Source organism: Bubalus kerabau, chromosome 9 (assembly GCF_029407905.1).
Source record: "Bubalus kerabau isolate K-KA32 ecotype Philippines breed swamp buffalo chromosome 9, PCC_UOA_SB_1v2, whole genome shotgun sequence".
In the NCBI taxonomy this organism is placed as follows: domain Eukaryota; kingdom Metazoa; phylum Chordata; class Mammalia; order Artiodactyla; family Bovidae; genus Bubalus; species Bubalus kerabau.
Genome location: NC_073632.1, coordinates 59553865 through 59570916, shown reverse-complemented (window position 1 = coordinate 59570916; position 17052 = coordinate 59553865).

Here is a 17052-nt window from a genome sequence, read left to right as displayed (position 1 = left end):
TGTTTACTAAAGAGTTTAATCCACATTAACTTTTTTCATTTTCTAATATTCTACTGTCCTCTAATAAAGGAATTAATATACCTCCAACAAAAACTGTTACGTAAAATTTCTTCTATTTTGTAAAATGTTAAAAGAAGTGATAAGTATGAGTTTGACCCCTCTATAAGCGTTTATATGTGGTCTTTATAAAGAGGGCACAAGTCTACAAATGTATAAAAACATTATGGAAAAATATCACAACTCATATTGTAAATGCTTAAGGAATGATGGCTTTATACTTGTAGGTTAAAACAGTTTCCCACTCTATACTTAAGTGAGGTGATCAACTATTTAGTCTAATGCCTTGGTTAGAGTCTTTAAGTTTTACATTTGTAGAGGTTAATATTCTTTCATATGCCAGCCACTTGGATTATCTTGAGTCCAGATTGTATTCAGAGAATATAACTCAGAACTTCTTGTAAAATTCTTATAAAAATTTTATGTTTTAGAGTAATATTATTCATGAATGAGTAAATAAAGGCTACACATTCTATCCAGTCCTATACATTAAGTATCTACTTCCATCAAGTTAGAATAAGAAAGCTGTAAACAATAAACACTGTTTTAGTTCTTTATACAACTTTTATTGGCTTGTGTTTATGTTTAACTTTGTGAGCAAGAGAAGCCATTTTGGGTTTTGAAGTGGAGAGTGACACAATGAAAACAGTATTTTATGATAGTAAGACAATTTTAGACACTCCCATTATATAATTAACATCACTAGAAAGTAGAAATTTTAAGTAAGGAATAGTTTACTCAATGAGCTATAGGACACTTTATGAGGAGTAATGGGTATAATTTTGGAATAGTTGAAGCACAAGGGGTATCAAAACTATAAAATCTCAACAAAAGTTAAGCACAAGAAACAAAACTACACCAAGAAATAACATAAACAAAAATTGATAAAACTGATGATAGTGAGAAAAATTTAAAGCCCACTTTAGGAAAAGATTATATTACATGCACAAAAGCAAAACAAAGAGGGCAGTAGACTTTTAATGGGAAAAACATTAGAAGGTGGTGAATCAAAATCTTACCTGTGGCGGATTCATTTTGATATTTGGCAAAACTAATACAATTATGTAAAGTTTAAAAATAAAAAAAAAATGACAACCTGTATCTATACTTAAAAGAAATATCTTTCAAAAATGAAACTGAAATAAAGACTTTTGTAAGGATTCAAAATCTAAATTTCTGTAGAGCCTCAGCATACCTGCATTTTATTTAGCTCATACACTTCATAACATCACTCTTGTAATCGTAATCCTCTCCCAGTGTGTGTGTGCGTGCTAAGTCATTTCAGTCATGTCCTACTCTTTGGGACCTTATGGACCATACCTCACAAGTCAAGACTGTCCACAGGATTCTCCAGTCAAGAATACTGGTCTGAGTTGCCATGCCCTCCTATGGGGGATCGTCCTGACTCAGGGATTGAACCTTCTCTCTTACATCTCCTTCATTTGCAGGTGGGTTCTTTTACCACTAGCACCACCTGGGAAGCTAATGCCAGAAAGTGAAGAATTAAGAGCCTCTTGATCAGGATGAAAAAGGAAAAAAGAGGAGAGTTAAAAAGCTGGCTTAAAAGTAAACATTCAAAACACTAAGATCATGGCATCTAGTCCTATCAATTCATGACAAATAGATGCGGAAAAGGTAGAAACAGTGGTAGATTTTATTTTCTTGGGCTCCAAAATCACTGTGAATGGTGATTGCTACCATGAAGGTAAAAGATGCTTGCTCCTTAGAAGAAAAGCTATGAGAAAACTATACAGAATATCAAAAAGCAGAGACATCACTTTGCTGACAAAGGACTGTATAGTCAAAGCTATGGTTTTTCCAGCAGTCATGTATGGATATGAGAGTTGGACCGTAAAGAAGGCTGAGTGCTGAAGAACAGATGCTTTCAAATTGTGGTGCTAAAGAAGACTCTTGAGAGTCTGTTGAACAGCATGGAGATCAAACCAGTGGATCCTAAAGGAAATTAACCTTGAATGTTCACTGGAAGAACTGATGCTGAAGCTGAAGCTCCAATACCTTGGCCACCTGATGAGAAGAGCTGACTCATTGGAAAAGACCCTGATTCTGGAAAGATGAGGGCAGGAGAAGGAGGTGACAGATGGTTGGATGGCATCATGGACTCAATGGACATGAGATTGAGCAAACTCTGGGAGATAGTGAATGACAGGGAAGCCTGGTGTACTGAAGTCAATGGGGTCTCAAAGAGTTGTACACGACTTAGTGACTGAACAACAACAACAAAATCTAATCTAATTTATCATCAGCTGACTTACATTACAAGAAATAAAAGATAGTTTTTTCAGACAGTAGGAAAATTTTATGAGAAAGAAATATTGATCTACACAAAGAAATATAGAACATCAAATGGTAACCAATATGTAAATATAAAATATTTTCCTTTTATTTAAATTTCTTTAAAATATACAGCAGTTTAAACAGATTAAATTTCAATGTCATGTGAAGTTTCTAAATATGTGTAAGTAAAAAAATTAAAGTACATTTGTCAGATTCTTGTATAGGAAAGAGTATAATATTACTTGAGGATAGATTGTATAAGATAATGAAATGAGCCATTTATAGGGGTAACAATATGGATGATTTCAAAATTATGCAAGTTAAAGGAGTGAGACAAAAAAAAATACTACATAACGTATGATTCCATACAGTGTATCAAACTCTGCTGCTGCTGCTAAGTCGATTCAGTCGTGTCCGACTCTGTGCGACCCCATAGGCGGCAGCCCACAAGGCTCCCCCGTCCCTGGGATTCTCCAAGCAAGAACACTGGAGTGGGTTGCCATTTCCTTCTCCAATGTATGAAAGTGAAAAGTGAAAGTGAAGTCGCTCAGTCGTGTCTGACTCTTAGCGACCCCATGGACTGCAGCCCACCAGGCTCCTCCATTCATGGGATTTTCCAGGCAAGAGTACTGGAGTAGGGTGCCATCGCCTTCACCTATCAAACTCTAGAAAGTGCAAAATAACCTTTAGTGACAGCAGATAAGTTGTCACTTAGGATGAGAGTTGGGGGGTGGGGTTTGAAAACAAATGAGAAATATACAAGGGGAAGTGAAGAAACTTTGGGGGAGTGATCAGTATGTTTATAATGTTAATTTTGGCAATGTTTTCACAGATTTATAAAGTATCAAAGCAATATTGTACTTGTTAAATATATATAGCTTATTGTACAAAAATCGTACCTCAATGAAACTTGGAAAAATATCAGTGTTTAAAAAATGCCAAATGTTTTTGAGATCTTATTTTTCAGTCTCATAAAGATAATTCCATAAGTGTAAGTTTCTTTTAACAGTATGAATAAAATAATTAATGTATGTCAGGAAAGCAGCTAAACTGAGTTTTAAATGCCTATCAATATTTTTTTAATGAAAAGAGTATTTAGGATTAAAAGGAAGTTATAATAAAATTAAAATGATGGAGTTGTTTCCTGAGTATAGTTCTTTTCAAATTTCAAGTAAGAACTAATTTTCAAGTGCCTTTCTCTTCAATTTCTGAGGCAAAGAATTTGTCTTTAATGAATAGAATATCATTCATCAAGAAGATGAAATTTTTTGCCTTCCAGTATTAATCTTCTCAATATCACAAATTCGTTTCAAATACATTTATTTTTTATAGAGTAGTAAGAATAAACATCAAAAATTAACTTGGGCATTACGAATTAGTGATGTAGTTCTTTTGCATGCTGGTAGAGTATGTAACGGAGAAGGCAATGACACCCCACTCTAGTACTCTTGCCTGGAAAATCCCATGGATGGAGGAGCCTGGTGGGCTGCTGTCTATGGGGTCGCATAGAGTCGACACGACTGAAGCGACTTAGCAGCAGCAGCAACAGCAGCAGCAGAGTATGTAAATTGGAAAAGGAAATGGCACTCCAGTATTCTTGCTTGGAAAATTCAGTGGGCAGAAGAACCTGCTGGGTAACAGTCCATGGGGTCTCAAAGAGTAGACACGACTGGGTGACTGCTTACATGCACACACACAATTACATAAATTGGGGTACCTAGTGGCTCAGTGGTAAAGATCTGCCTGCCAGTGCAGGAGACATGGGTTCAATCCTTTGGTCAGGAAGATCTGCTGGAGAAGGAAATGGCAACCCACACAACTGAGAGACTAAACAACAACAAATTATGTAAATTGGTTATCAACTTTCTTCATAGGAGCTTAGCAAAAGTCTTGACTCAACTGATTTGAAGAACTAGGTTTCCAAATACTTATTATGAATAAGTTATTAAGATGTGTAAAGATTTAGCTATAAGAATACTTAGTAAATGTTTGTTTACAATAGTGAAAAATTGAGTACAGCTTTAATGTACAATAACAAAGTATTATTTAAATAAATGTTGGCACATCCAAATAATTAGGTATGCAACCACCAGCAATGATGTTGATGGATCTTTAATGGCTTAAAACATATTTATAAAAAGCAAATAGGACAAAAATGCAGTTTTTAAGACAACCTTCACAAGATGCTGCTGTTTATATTTTAAAAGTCTGTGTTTATAGTAATGGATATACAAATGCATATATATGCAATCCCTTGTTAATTCTATATTTCACTTAATTACTGTGTAATAAATTAAGTACAAAATGTTATTATAATTTAAAATGTTTTTAAAACAATTCTGTTTGTTGGATGGGGCCGTATGAGATCACCTATGGAGAGAGGGTAGATAGAAAAAAGAGTGTTTAGTGCTGACCTTAGAGAAACAACACTGCTTTGGAGTTGGTAAGAGAACAATCCAATGAGGAGGACACAGAGAAGGACCAGCTAGTAGGGAGCAAATTAACCAGCAAAGTCTGGAGTCTGTAATCCAAGTAAGAAAGGCGTTTCAAGGAAGAAAGAAAGGGTAACAATCAAGTCTCACAGGAGAGACAAAAAGATGAAAAATTGAGAACTTACCATAAGATCTTAAAATATAGAGGCCTTTGACAACCATGTCAAAAGCTATTTCATGGAATAGGTCCAAGAAAGAATGACAAGAAAGGAAGTGGAGGCAATGAGAATAGCGAATTCTTTCATTTTATTAAAAAGTAGTTTTGCTTTATGATGTTGATGCAAAGAATTAGACAGTTTTCTGGTCACCAAAATGCAATAATCATTTATTTTAGTGCAATAGACTGAATGTTTGTATCCTTCCATGTGAAGTTCTCATGAATAGAGGTAGTGTCCTTATAAAAGGAACCCAAGAGAGCTCTCTAGCTCTTTCTTAAGCTCTCCCTTATATCATGTGAGGATACAATGAGAAGAGAGCTGTCTACATCCTGGAAGAGGACTCTTGCTAGGATCCGCCCATTCTGGCACCCTAACCACAGACATCCAGCCTCCAGAACTCTGTGAAATAAATTTTCATTGTTGATAAGTCTCCTAATCTAGGGTTCATTGTTGATGGTGGTCAATAAGCCTTGTCTCCTTTGTGATTCCATGGACTGTAGACCACCAGCCTCCTCTGTCCATGGGATTTCCCAGGCAAGAATACTGGAGCAGGTTGCCATTTCCTTCTCCAGCAGATCTTCCCAACCCAGGGATTGAACTCATGTCTCCTGCTTGGCTGGCAGATTCTTTACTGCTGAGCCATCAGGGAAGCCAATAGTACATTGTGATAGCAGCCTAAACTAAAGACACTCAGGTTTTTCATTTTTTATTGAGAGAAAACAACAGATTTAAGTTAATTTGTTGACATATTTATTGTCAGAGCTAGACTCTTATCTGCTTGTCATTCTGCACCTAAATTAGGGGAAAGATTTGTGTTCAGGCCAATGAGTTTCCTTATGTAGAGTTTTAATTAATGTGTTTTTACCACCCATTCTCCTATTTTATCCCATCTTAGCTGGTATTTCTCAATTCCCAATGCTCTGAGATCTTAAAGAGAAAACAGGCTCCCTTTATGGCTATACTTCCTTTTCACTTTCCCTTGGAAATACCTTTCTTTGATTTCTTTTTTTCTATCTGCTTCATATCTTCCAAAAATGTATTATAATTTCTTAATTACTGAGGCCCCTCACCTATTCCTTCATTGATGAGTTAATATCATTTTCACTGTAATGAATCTCAGGGAATAGAGGAGATAAATGCATTTATTTAAACTTCTACTCATAGCCAAAAGATTTGTGTGCATTTTTAGGTGTCAAGCACTGAAGACAAGAAGCAACTGTTACATTGGGATCTTTACTCTCCTGCATAAAAGTATAATAATGCTTTCTTTGGGAAGACAGAAACAATTTCAACAACATTGAATTAATCATTCTTTGAATTAGGTATGTTTTTTTTTGTTTTTTCTTTAAAAACTTGGACTTATCTAGCAGACATAGAAGCAAAACAAAAAAAAACAATTATAAGATAGTTTTATAACCACACATATTGCAGTTTTTCTTGGAAAGTGTTTGATCATCTGTAATATATACAATGTATCTTTAGATGTGAGGCACAGGTATATTATGGGCCCAAGAATTATTTCAGAAACAATCAAAACAGTACATGGAATGTCAAAGAATTTTAATGATGTTCTAGAAGGAACACAAGGCTTCATTTCACGGGGAAATCAAGAAGGTAATGCAAAGGAAATTGATGTTATGCTAGATGGTTCTCTACCTTAAGTAGTTACATGACTCTTGAAAAATGAATGAAAGGAAAAAATACAAGTGACGGACCTATTTTATCGAGTGAGAAATTCAGAATATATACCCATATGTTGTAATAGATGCCATAGTTTGACACTACAATCAAGTATAGATATAGATATGTGAATAGAGTTATACACATGCAATGGCATATATATTACATATATAAACATTACCTATATATACTGTGCTTAATCTTGATCTTGAAAAACTGTATTTCCATAAACTCTAATAATTTTGATGTCAGTTTAAAAAAAAACTTTGTGTCACCTATGAAATTTGTGTTAAAAACACAGCATTCGATCCTAACTTTATGCTGCATTGCCAAAATGATTGATAAGTTTAGTTAAGAAAAAGCCATTTAAAATTTTTATAGTAGATAAAAGTAATTCAAAGCATTTAGAAGTAACTTCTGTCATCAAAAAACAGCTTCAGCAAACATAGAAGTATTATGAAATCTATTTTTGACTTAGCGCTTACCTTGAGAAGAGATATCTGATAAAGGAAATGAATTATGACTGAGTTCCAGAAATCTTAGCTTATTGCATGGAGACCTTTCCATTATACCTTAAGTAGAACTTTAAACAGATCAGTGCAGACATGAGGAAACTATGAATAAAAAGTTATGCTTGAAAAAATAAAAAGTAATATATCCTTTTTTCATGTTTTCTGCTCATATTGATGAAGAACTAAACTGAATGATTCCCCAAAACTTTAACTTTCTTGATTGACAGAAAGATATTAACATTGGAAACCTTTGATACTGGTGATTTAATTCAAAACAATTATGCTAAACTTTTGAATTCACAATCCTGGAAACCTCTCATTTCAGGAAAACATAAGAACAAACCAAAAGAGAGCAAGTTTATAAGAGAAAAAAATAGCATTATTTCTGACACCAATGATTCATAGTTTATGACATTCTTGACAGACTAAAGTTTATCTTTAGCTCTTTGCAGAAGAAGAAAATAAAGAAATGTAAATAAAATGATAACCTGATTAAAGTGCCTTCAAAAACTGTCAGTTCTCTACACTGTTACAGAAGCACCTATGACTAATCATTTCCCCTCTTTTTAAAAGGAAAATCTCCTAAGGGCTTTGTGTAGGGAAGACATATAATCATTCAAAATGAAAGCTCTCGGGAACTGCAGAGATTACCTTCACTTGAAGATTTCCAGGATGAACTCTCAAAAAACTCATTGCCATTTTTAACCACTCAGAAGTCCTTTCTAATACTGTTAGTGATATCTTTGATGAGAGTAAAATGAATTATTTTGGAAACATTTTCCATCTGGGTCAAGAATCTCTTGTAATAAAGGTAATGAAAATGGGTAAAGAGGGCAAAGAAGAATGTGGGGAATCTGGTAGAAAGGAGGTACGGGGAAGCCTATGGAAGGAAGATGTGGGGAAATTGGAAGAGGGTTGTGGGAAGGGATACTGGAACAAAATGGCCAGGAACTGGTGGAATGCGATATTTACCAAGTGCTGAAGTGGAATGAGAACCCAACCCTCCTTAATCTTTTGAAGAAATATAGGGAATAATTGGAAAACTTTTTAAAAAAATTTTTTTTTTACCTTTTGGTTGCAGTGCCGAGTAGTCTGAGTGTTCTCCAGCCTGTCTTCTTAGGTTGCATTTTTTTTTTTTTTTTTTTTTTTAGAGAGAGACAAGAGTACTTAGACTCTCTATCCCTCTAGTGATGCCATTCAGGCACACTCTGAACAATTGCAATGTCATACAAGCCTATGTAGTTTTTTAAACAGTGTGTCATATGGTCACACCATCCTAGTTCTTGCTGTTGTTTAGTCACTAAGTCATGTCTGACTCTTTTGCAACCCCATGGACTGTAGCCTGTCAGGCTCCTCTGTCCTTGGGACTTCACATGCAAGAATACTGGAGTGGGCTGCCATTTCCTTCTCCAGGGAATGGAACCTGTGTCTCCTACATTGGCAGGCAGATTCTTTACCACGGAGCCACCCGGGAAGCCACACGCTATCCTATTCTCACTTATTTGTCACGTGTCATTTCATTTTCCTCAGGATGTTAAGCAAGGACCTGAGGCTTATCCATAAAACGTAAGCTTAATAACGTATGGGATGTCACAAGGGTCCTCAAAAAGCAGATGACAAAATAGATGTTCAGGGATTTTATTAGAAGAAATATCTGTGTGATGTAAAACAGGATGAAGCTCGGATGAAATAAAACCATATGCAAATCTGACTCTAAGTGAAGGGAAGAACGAGGGGAGGTTGGTGGCCAGTGCTCTAGAGAGCCCTGCAGTCTGAGGGAGTTTGACAAGGCTGTCAGAGAGTGCTTTCAAACCAAAGCTGCCCATCAGAGGTGTCACTTTGTCTTCCAAGTGTGGGCCTGCCTTAGTATTCCTTCCACTTTCAGTCATTAGCTGGGAGGAGCCCATGGAACACATGACTTCAACATAAATGAGGTTACGGATTTTGGAGCACACCACCTGGGCTCCTTGCTCAGTTACAGTGTCCATAGTGGGGCATCTGCAAAGCTCATTCTCCTGGCCACTGCAGTGAGCCCCTTGAACCATTCAGATCTGCTTCTCCTCACAGAAGCTCCTCCATGTTTCCATAAGCAAAAATTAAAAAGAGGGAGGACAGTATAATGGACTAAAGCTCCTATCATCACAACTGATCCCTGGGCTATAACCAGTCCTCATCCCCCTCCTCCACTCTTCGTTCTAAATTTCTTTCATTCTCACTGATTCCCTCAGCAGGTCTGGGTAGCTTGCCTGGTGGTATGAATGAAAGCTTCTTCCCTGAAATACTTCAACCCTTATATTTCAATCATATATTTTACAGTCCAGGTTGCTTTATATGACTATTCATAGGGACAGTAAGGCAAGGGATTACTGGATCCAAATGGTCTACATTCATTCCTGTCTCCCCAAGTGCTGATCAGAATCAGTTACCCTGCCAATATAGTGACTCCTGTTTTCTCCCATTGGTCTCTGGACACAAGGAGCCTTAAACTTCCAGATAGTCACCATAACTTATAGCTTGATAGGAATGGTATATACACTGGCAGAGCTCAAGAGTGTAAGGACAAGAAGCACAAAATCCTTCAGTGAGTCATTAATGGACACTGCTTGATATTTGGACTCATGTCTTTCTTACTGGGGACAAAGCACCACATAGAGATCTGGACTGATAAACATATTCCATTCTTTCAGAGCATTTTTCAGCACTGACACTTCAGTTACACATTTAGAAAGCTAGTATTCTGTGAGGCTGGATGCCCCTGAATGGTGCAGTATATATTATGATTAGTGGACCCCGTGGGCACTGACTCACTCTTATACTTCCTTTGGTGTGAAATAGGTCCCTAAATTAGATGCTAGATAATGTGTGATTCCATGTCTTTGATTTAGGCATTCTGTTAGACTCTAGATAGAAGTACTGGCTAAAGTTCTATAGGCAGAAAAGATAAACTCATGCTCAGAATAACTATCTAATCCTGTAAGTCAAACCAGGGTACAAATGGGACAGTGTCGTCAACTAACCAATTGAAATCTTTAGGAAATAGTACTATATCAGAGGATCAGTGTTTGTGGTCTCTATTGTTGGCAAGTTGGACATTGGGAGGAAGCAGCGGTTAGAGCTTGCCATAAGTTCCATATTGCGCCTTTGCCAACTCTATTGCACTATTGCATCTGCTGGATCCTCCAACACTATAAAGTATCCTATGGCCCAGAAGGTGGGGCTGATTGCCTCATAGCATGGGACTCTACAGCATCATTTCTTGCTCTTCCATTGTTTTTTTTTTTTTTTCATTTTTTTTTTCTTAATTTTAGGTGTCAAACATCAACATTATTGGCTGCCCCTCCCTTCTGCCTGTAAGAGCACAACTCAGCAGGTTAAATCCCTTGACTGCCTCTCCAGTTTCACCTGTCATTATGGCAATTGAAGCAGCCTGCTGCTGCTGCTGCGAAGTCGCTTCAGTCATGTGTGACTGTGCGACCCCATAGACGGCAGCCCACCAGGCTCTGCTGTCCCTGGAATTCTCCAGGCAAGAACACTGGAGTGGGTTGCCATTTCCTTCTCCAATGCATGAAAGTGAAAAGTGAAAGTGAAGTTGCTCAGTCGTGTCCGACTCTTTGCAACCCCATGGACTGCAGCCCACCAGGCTCCTCCGTCCATGGGATTTTCCAGGCAAGAGTACTGGAGTGGGTTGCCATTGCCTTCTCCTTGAAGCAGCCTAACTTTGGCAGTAAAGTGCTATCACCTGGCTTCTGTTAGTTAGAGGGAGGGCATTACTACTACGGTTGTTAAAGACCACACCTCTGAAACCACCCCTCCTCTATCCATGGCCTCAGAAGAACTACCACTTAGTTATTCCAGACTCCATATTACTAGCGTGTTCCTGATGGCCTTGGTGAAGCATATGATCTCATGATTTTCCTGTGCTTTCATAACATATTCATTCAGCATTCTCACTTCCCTCAGCCTCATTATTTCATTCCTTTACTATCTGCCAGGGCAATATTGGCCCTCTCATTTTGTCAAGGGTGTGTGCATGCTCAGTCACTTCAGTCCTGACTGTGATCCTATGAACGGTATCCTCTGGGCTCCTCTGTCCAAGGGATTCTGCAGGCAAAAATACTGGAGTGAGTTGCCATGTCCTCCCTGGGTCAGGGATTGAACTTGCTATTTCTGCATTCAGGCGGATTCTTTACCACTGAGCCACCAGGGAAGTCCATTTTGCTGAGAGTTGGCCATTATTTTTCATAGACCTCTGAAAGCTACCTCAGCAGTTGTGTCTTTTGAAAGTACATCTAAAGCAATGCATTCCTGCTTATCTAGCTATATTTGGTTTGCTTTATCAAAAACCCTCAAAATCCAATCTAAGGGGTCCTCCCTTTACTGTTACCAGAATATGTCAGCTTGATTTTGCAGTTTGTTAAGTGTAGAGTTTTGTTTCTCCTTTACCAGGCCCAACACACTCCTGGCCAAGTTATGCTGAAGTTTGAGTCTAGTTATTGGCCTGGCAGCCAGAAAAGGAGATGTGGCAACTCCTGGGGAGTGAGGAGAGAGGCTTTTACCTTGTAAGAGAGAAGCTTCTATATCATCTTCTCCTCCAGTGGAATACTAGCTCTCACTAAGGAAATATGGTCTATCTTTTCAAGCCCAGAAAGTTCAGGGGTGACTTGAAGTTTGAATAATCCTCAAGGTCACCCATTCAGATTTCCCTGTCCTATTTTTCATAAGCTTAGGTTTTTTTCATCAGAGTCCTCATCTTTGCACAGCAAACCTGCCTTGGCTGAGCATTCAAATATGTCTGGAGCTCTGTGCCTCTGGCCATAAACTCACACTTAATTGTATTTACCCTTCCACTACAGGTGATAAGGGCCTCTTTTTAAGCTAGAACTGAGTCTCTCCTGGAGAAGGCAATGGCACCCCACTCCAGTACTCTTGCCTGGAAAATCCCATGGACGGAGGAGCCTGCAGTCCATGGGGTCGCTGAGGGTTGGACACGACTGAGTGACTTTACTTTGACTTTTCACTTTCATGCACTGGAGAAGGAAATGGAAACCCACTCCAGTGTTCTTGTCTGGAGAATCCCAGGGACGGGGGAGCCTGGTGGGCTGCCGTCTATGGGGTCGCACAGAGACAGACACGACTGAAGAGACTTAGCAGCAGCAGCAGAGCCTCTCCAGGTTTATACACTTAGCCATAAACTCCTTGTTAACAACCCTCGGTTTCTCATTATCCATCCGAAGAGTGTTCTACTCTGCTATATTTGTATGTATTATTTCTTGTCCCCCTGTTTTTCAGATGTCTGCATTATTACATCTGCCATAGCATCCTGGTCCACTCGGACATTTCCCCAGGTGCTCACTGGTGAAATCTTTAGCAATTGAGCTGCTACACTGTGCCAAGGACTATCCGTGCCTCACATGCTATCCAAGATGGTTTCCTCTTCACCTGCCAGGTGGTGGGTGAAGTAGTCCCAAATCTTCATCTTCCTGCTCATTTGCTCAGATCAATTTTGATACCACTTTTCTTCTACTGCCAGTAAGTAGACACCAATATGGAATTAAACATGCAAGTGTTTTATTAGAGAAAACACCTCTTTGGGATGAAATGGGAGCAAGGGAAGTGCTCAGCACTTTCAAGTTACGATGTGAGTGAGAACGAGAAAGAGAGAGTCCTTGACAGTTGATATTGTCAAAGGAAGTTTCAGTAAAGGCTGTAGGGAGACTTCAGGTCAAAGTCAGCTGGCAGAGGAGTCCAGTGTCTCGCAGGAATAGGCATCACTTAATGCCCTTGCCAAGCTCTGTGACTGGAGTAGCGGGTGGCAAGTGTGGCCTCAGTGCAAATGCCACACAGGTTTCACGGTGCAGCTATGGGGCTCTTGGTCTGTACTTCCCCTAGTGGGAAGTTCACGAGGCACAGTCTCATGGATTTCACACAGACAAGTGTTTGCTTCTGATTTTTTTCCTGTTTTCCTCTATTGTCTTCCTTGTTAGTTATAATTTTTTGAATTTAGTGGTTGTCTTTGGATTCTTTTCCCTAATATAAACAAGTGGAAACAGCGAAGATTTTAAGTTGGAAGGTCCTTGGTTAAATTACTGCTATACTAGAGGCGTGACTTGAAGACAAGTTAGATAATACCTCTGATTTGCAATTTCCTCATTTAAAAAAAAGTAGCAAGGTTATGTTGCAAATGAATGAAACAGGGTTGTAACTAGACATAACACTATATACTAACTTACTTGTTCATTGTCTCTCTTCTTTTCCCCCAACCTCATGTGCCCTCCACTGGAATGAAAGATCCATGAGTCCCAGGGGCATTTCTGAATCTTTCTTGTTTATTTCACCAGCACTAGAACTATGCATAGTAGGCACTTCAACAATATTTGCTGAGTGAATGAATTAACTTGTTTAGCTTAGTATTTGAGATATAGTAGGTTGTTAAAATGTAAAATTTCTCATTTTTCCCCCCAGAGTCTGAACAAGTACATTTTCTTTTTGCATACGTTATTGTTTCCCATGCACAAACCAAGAATGAATTTTCTGATAGGAAAAAAAAAAAAAAAACTCATGAAGATGGTATAAGAAAGTTTCAGATGGGCAGGGATTTGTGAGACCATGTGGACAGTGTTGTGAGAAGTCATGAAAGTGGATGAATCACAGTGATAATTTTGGGGGGTTATTTTAGAATTAATCATTTTATAACTTTAGAGTATAAATTATGGGCTATTGTTGACATGGAAAGTTTTATTTCAAACACATGTTTGTAATTTGCTTCACCATCCAACAAATATCCTATATTTCAGACACTGTGCTAAACATATAAGCTTGCACACATACAGAAGTAAAGTTCCTCTCTAAATATTGCTGGCAAGTTTTCTTAAATAATAAACTAGAAAAAAAAATCATTATTAGAATTCCCTTCTTGACTCAGAACTCTCCTTTATTTGATACAAGCGTATGCTATTGTGCCTGACCTTCCAGCACGCCCAAGGCCCTGGTTTTTCAAAGGACTGTGAACTTTCTTTCACTGGTATATCAGGGCACAAGGGTATATCTTAGCAATAGTAAATAAGTTCTTACTGAGTGTGTGCTCTCATATAGAGTTCGAGCAGCAAGAAAATCAGGCTAGCACTGTAGATTGTGAAACCCACCGAGCAGGGACTGTGTCTAATTCTGTGTTCAGTACTTGATTTTTAAATGACAGAAAAATGAAACAATTTCATTTCTGACTATTGGAGTTTCTCATTTGAGGAAAACAAGATTCCCATCAAAGGTTGGTACAAAACTACACAGCAGGGATTTAAGACAATATAAAATGTATAAATTCTTACATAATAATTATTCACTTCAGGTTCCTGACTGCTTTAACATATCTTCTCTCTTCTCAAGTAGATAACAAATGTTATAAACATTTTATTCATCTTAAAATAAATAATGGACAAATGTGCTTTAGAATCGATAACTATTTATTAATTAAACCTTGATTAGAGCATAGAGGTTTTTTCTTTCAGTTTTATTGGATATGGTTGACATATAGCATCGTGTAGTTTTAAGTGTACAGCATGATGATTTCACTCACAGACATCATGAAATGATTATCACAGTAAGTTTGCTGTTGTTGGGTCGCTAAGTCTTATCTGACTCTTTGTGACCCCATGGACCGCAGCACGTAAGTTTTGTGAACATCTATAATCTCATATAGATCTCAAAAGTAAAGCAATAGAAAAAAAAAAGTTTGTCCTTCAGATGTGAATTCGTGAAATTCATTCTTAGCAGCTTTCATATAGAACATAGAGCATGTTAATTATGTTTATCATGTAGTATATTTCACCCCTACTATTTATTTTACTTGTAAATGAAAGTGTGTACCTTTTAACTGCCTTCATCTAATTCCCTCTATCCCTGCCCCCTGGCTCTGGTAACAACAACCTGATTTCTTCTTCTATGAGTATTTGTTTGTTTGGTTGGTTGGTTGGTTTTAAAATATAATTGACCTATACACGTTTAGTACCTGTCACACATCACAGTGATTATATTTGACAATGATTACACGGTAAGTCTAGTTACAATATGCAGCGACACAAAGATATTGTATAATTATTTACCACAATCCCCACAATGTATATTTCATACCCCCAATTTACTTACTTAGGAACTAGAATTTTGTACTTCTTAATCTTCCTCACCTATTTCTTTCCTCCCCTCACCTCCTCTCCTCTGATAACCATCTGTTTGTTCTCTGAGTCTACAACTGTTTCTGTTTTATTTGTTCATTATTTTTTAGATTCAACCCACATATAAGTAAAATCATGTAGTATTTGTCTTTCTCTGACTTATTTCCCTTAGCATAATACCCTCTGGATCCATCCATGTTGTTATAAATGGCAAGATTTCATTCTCTTTATGACTGAGTGGTAGTCCACCATACATACACACACATACCACATCTTTTATTCATTCATTTATTTTTCTCCAGCGGATCTTCTTGACCCAGTGATCAAACCTGGGTCTCCTGCGCTGGCAGGCAAGTTCTTTACCACTGAGCCAACAGGGAAGCCCTGCAATGAATATAGGGGTATGTGTGTGTGTGTGTGTAATTAGTGCTTTCATTTTCTTCTGATGTATATCCTGAGTCATATGGTAGTTCTATTTTTAATTTTTTGAGAAACCTCCATATTATTTTTCATAGTATCTGAACCAGTTTATATTCCCACCAACAGTGCACAAAGGCTCCCTTTTCTCGACATCCTCACCAACACTTGTTATTTGTTTTCTTTTGGTCAACAGCCTTTCTGATGGCGGTGAGCTGATATCTCATGGTGGTTCTGATTTACATTTCCCTGATGATTGCTGATGTTGAGCACCTTTTCATGTGTCTACAAGCCATTTGTATGCCTTCTTTGGAAAAATGTCTATTTGGATCCTCAGTTTTTAATTGGGTTGTGTTTTCTTTTAGGTACTGAGTTATATGAGTTCCTTGATAATTAATTTCATATCAAATATTGTTTGCAAATATCTTCTCCTATTCAGTAGGTGGCCCTTTGATTTTGTTTAGTTTCCTTCACTGTACAAAAGGTTTTTAATATGATGTTTTCCCATTTACTTCTTTTTGCTTTTGTATCCCTTGCCTGAGGAAACAAATCCAGATATTATAAGAACTTACTGTGTCAAAGAGCTTACTGCACATGTTTTCTTCTGAAAGTTTTATGGTTTCAGGTCCTAAATTTAAGTCTTTAATCCATTTTGAATTTATTTTTGTGCACAGTGTGAGTAGTTTTCCAGTTTACTACTTTTATATGTAGCCTCCCAGTTTTCCCAACACCACTTATTTTAGAAAAAAACATTTAAAATTTCTTACTGAGTAGTAGTATGTATATTATTTTGTTGATCTACAAGATCATCCTATTTTCTTGGCATAATACATTGTATTAAACTAGCTTTTAAAAAATTAGGCTTAAAAAACAACTTATTACTGAATGCAATACCATAATTTGTTTATTCTTTCATCTGTTAATAGACATATGGATTGTTTGCAAGTGTGGCTGTTATAAATGATATACTTCTAGTTCAGGTGCCATGATCATTTGTGTACATGTTTCTTTTTTTAGACATATATATTCATTTCTTTTGGATAAATACCAAAGAATTTATTTGCTGAGTCATATGATAAGTGTTTGTTTAAATTAAAAAGAAATTTCAAATTGGCTTCTAAAGTGACTAAACTGTCTTACATTCCCACTGGCAATAAATGAAAATTTGAGTCCCTTAATTTTCTCACCATCACTCTGTATCATAAATCTTTTTATTTTTAGCCATTCTAAGGTATATATAATGATATCCTGTATTGATACATGCAACAACTTGGAA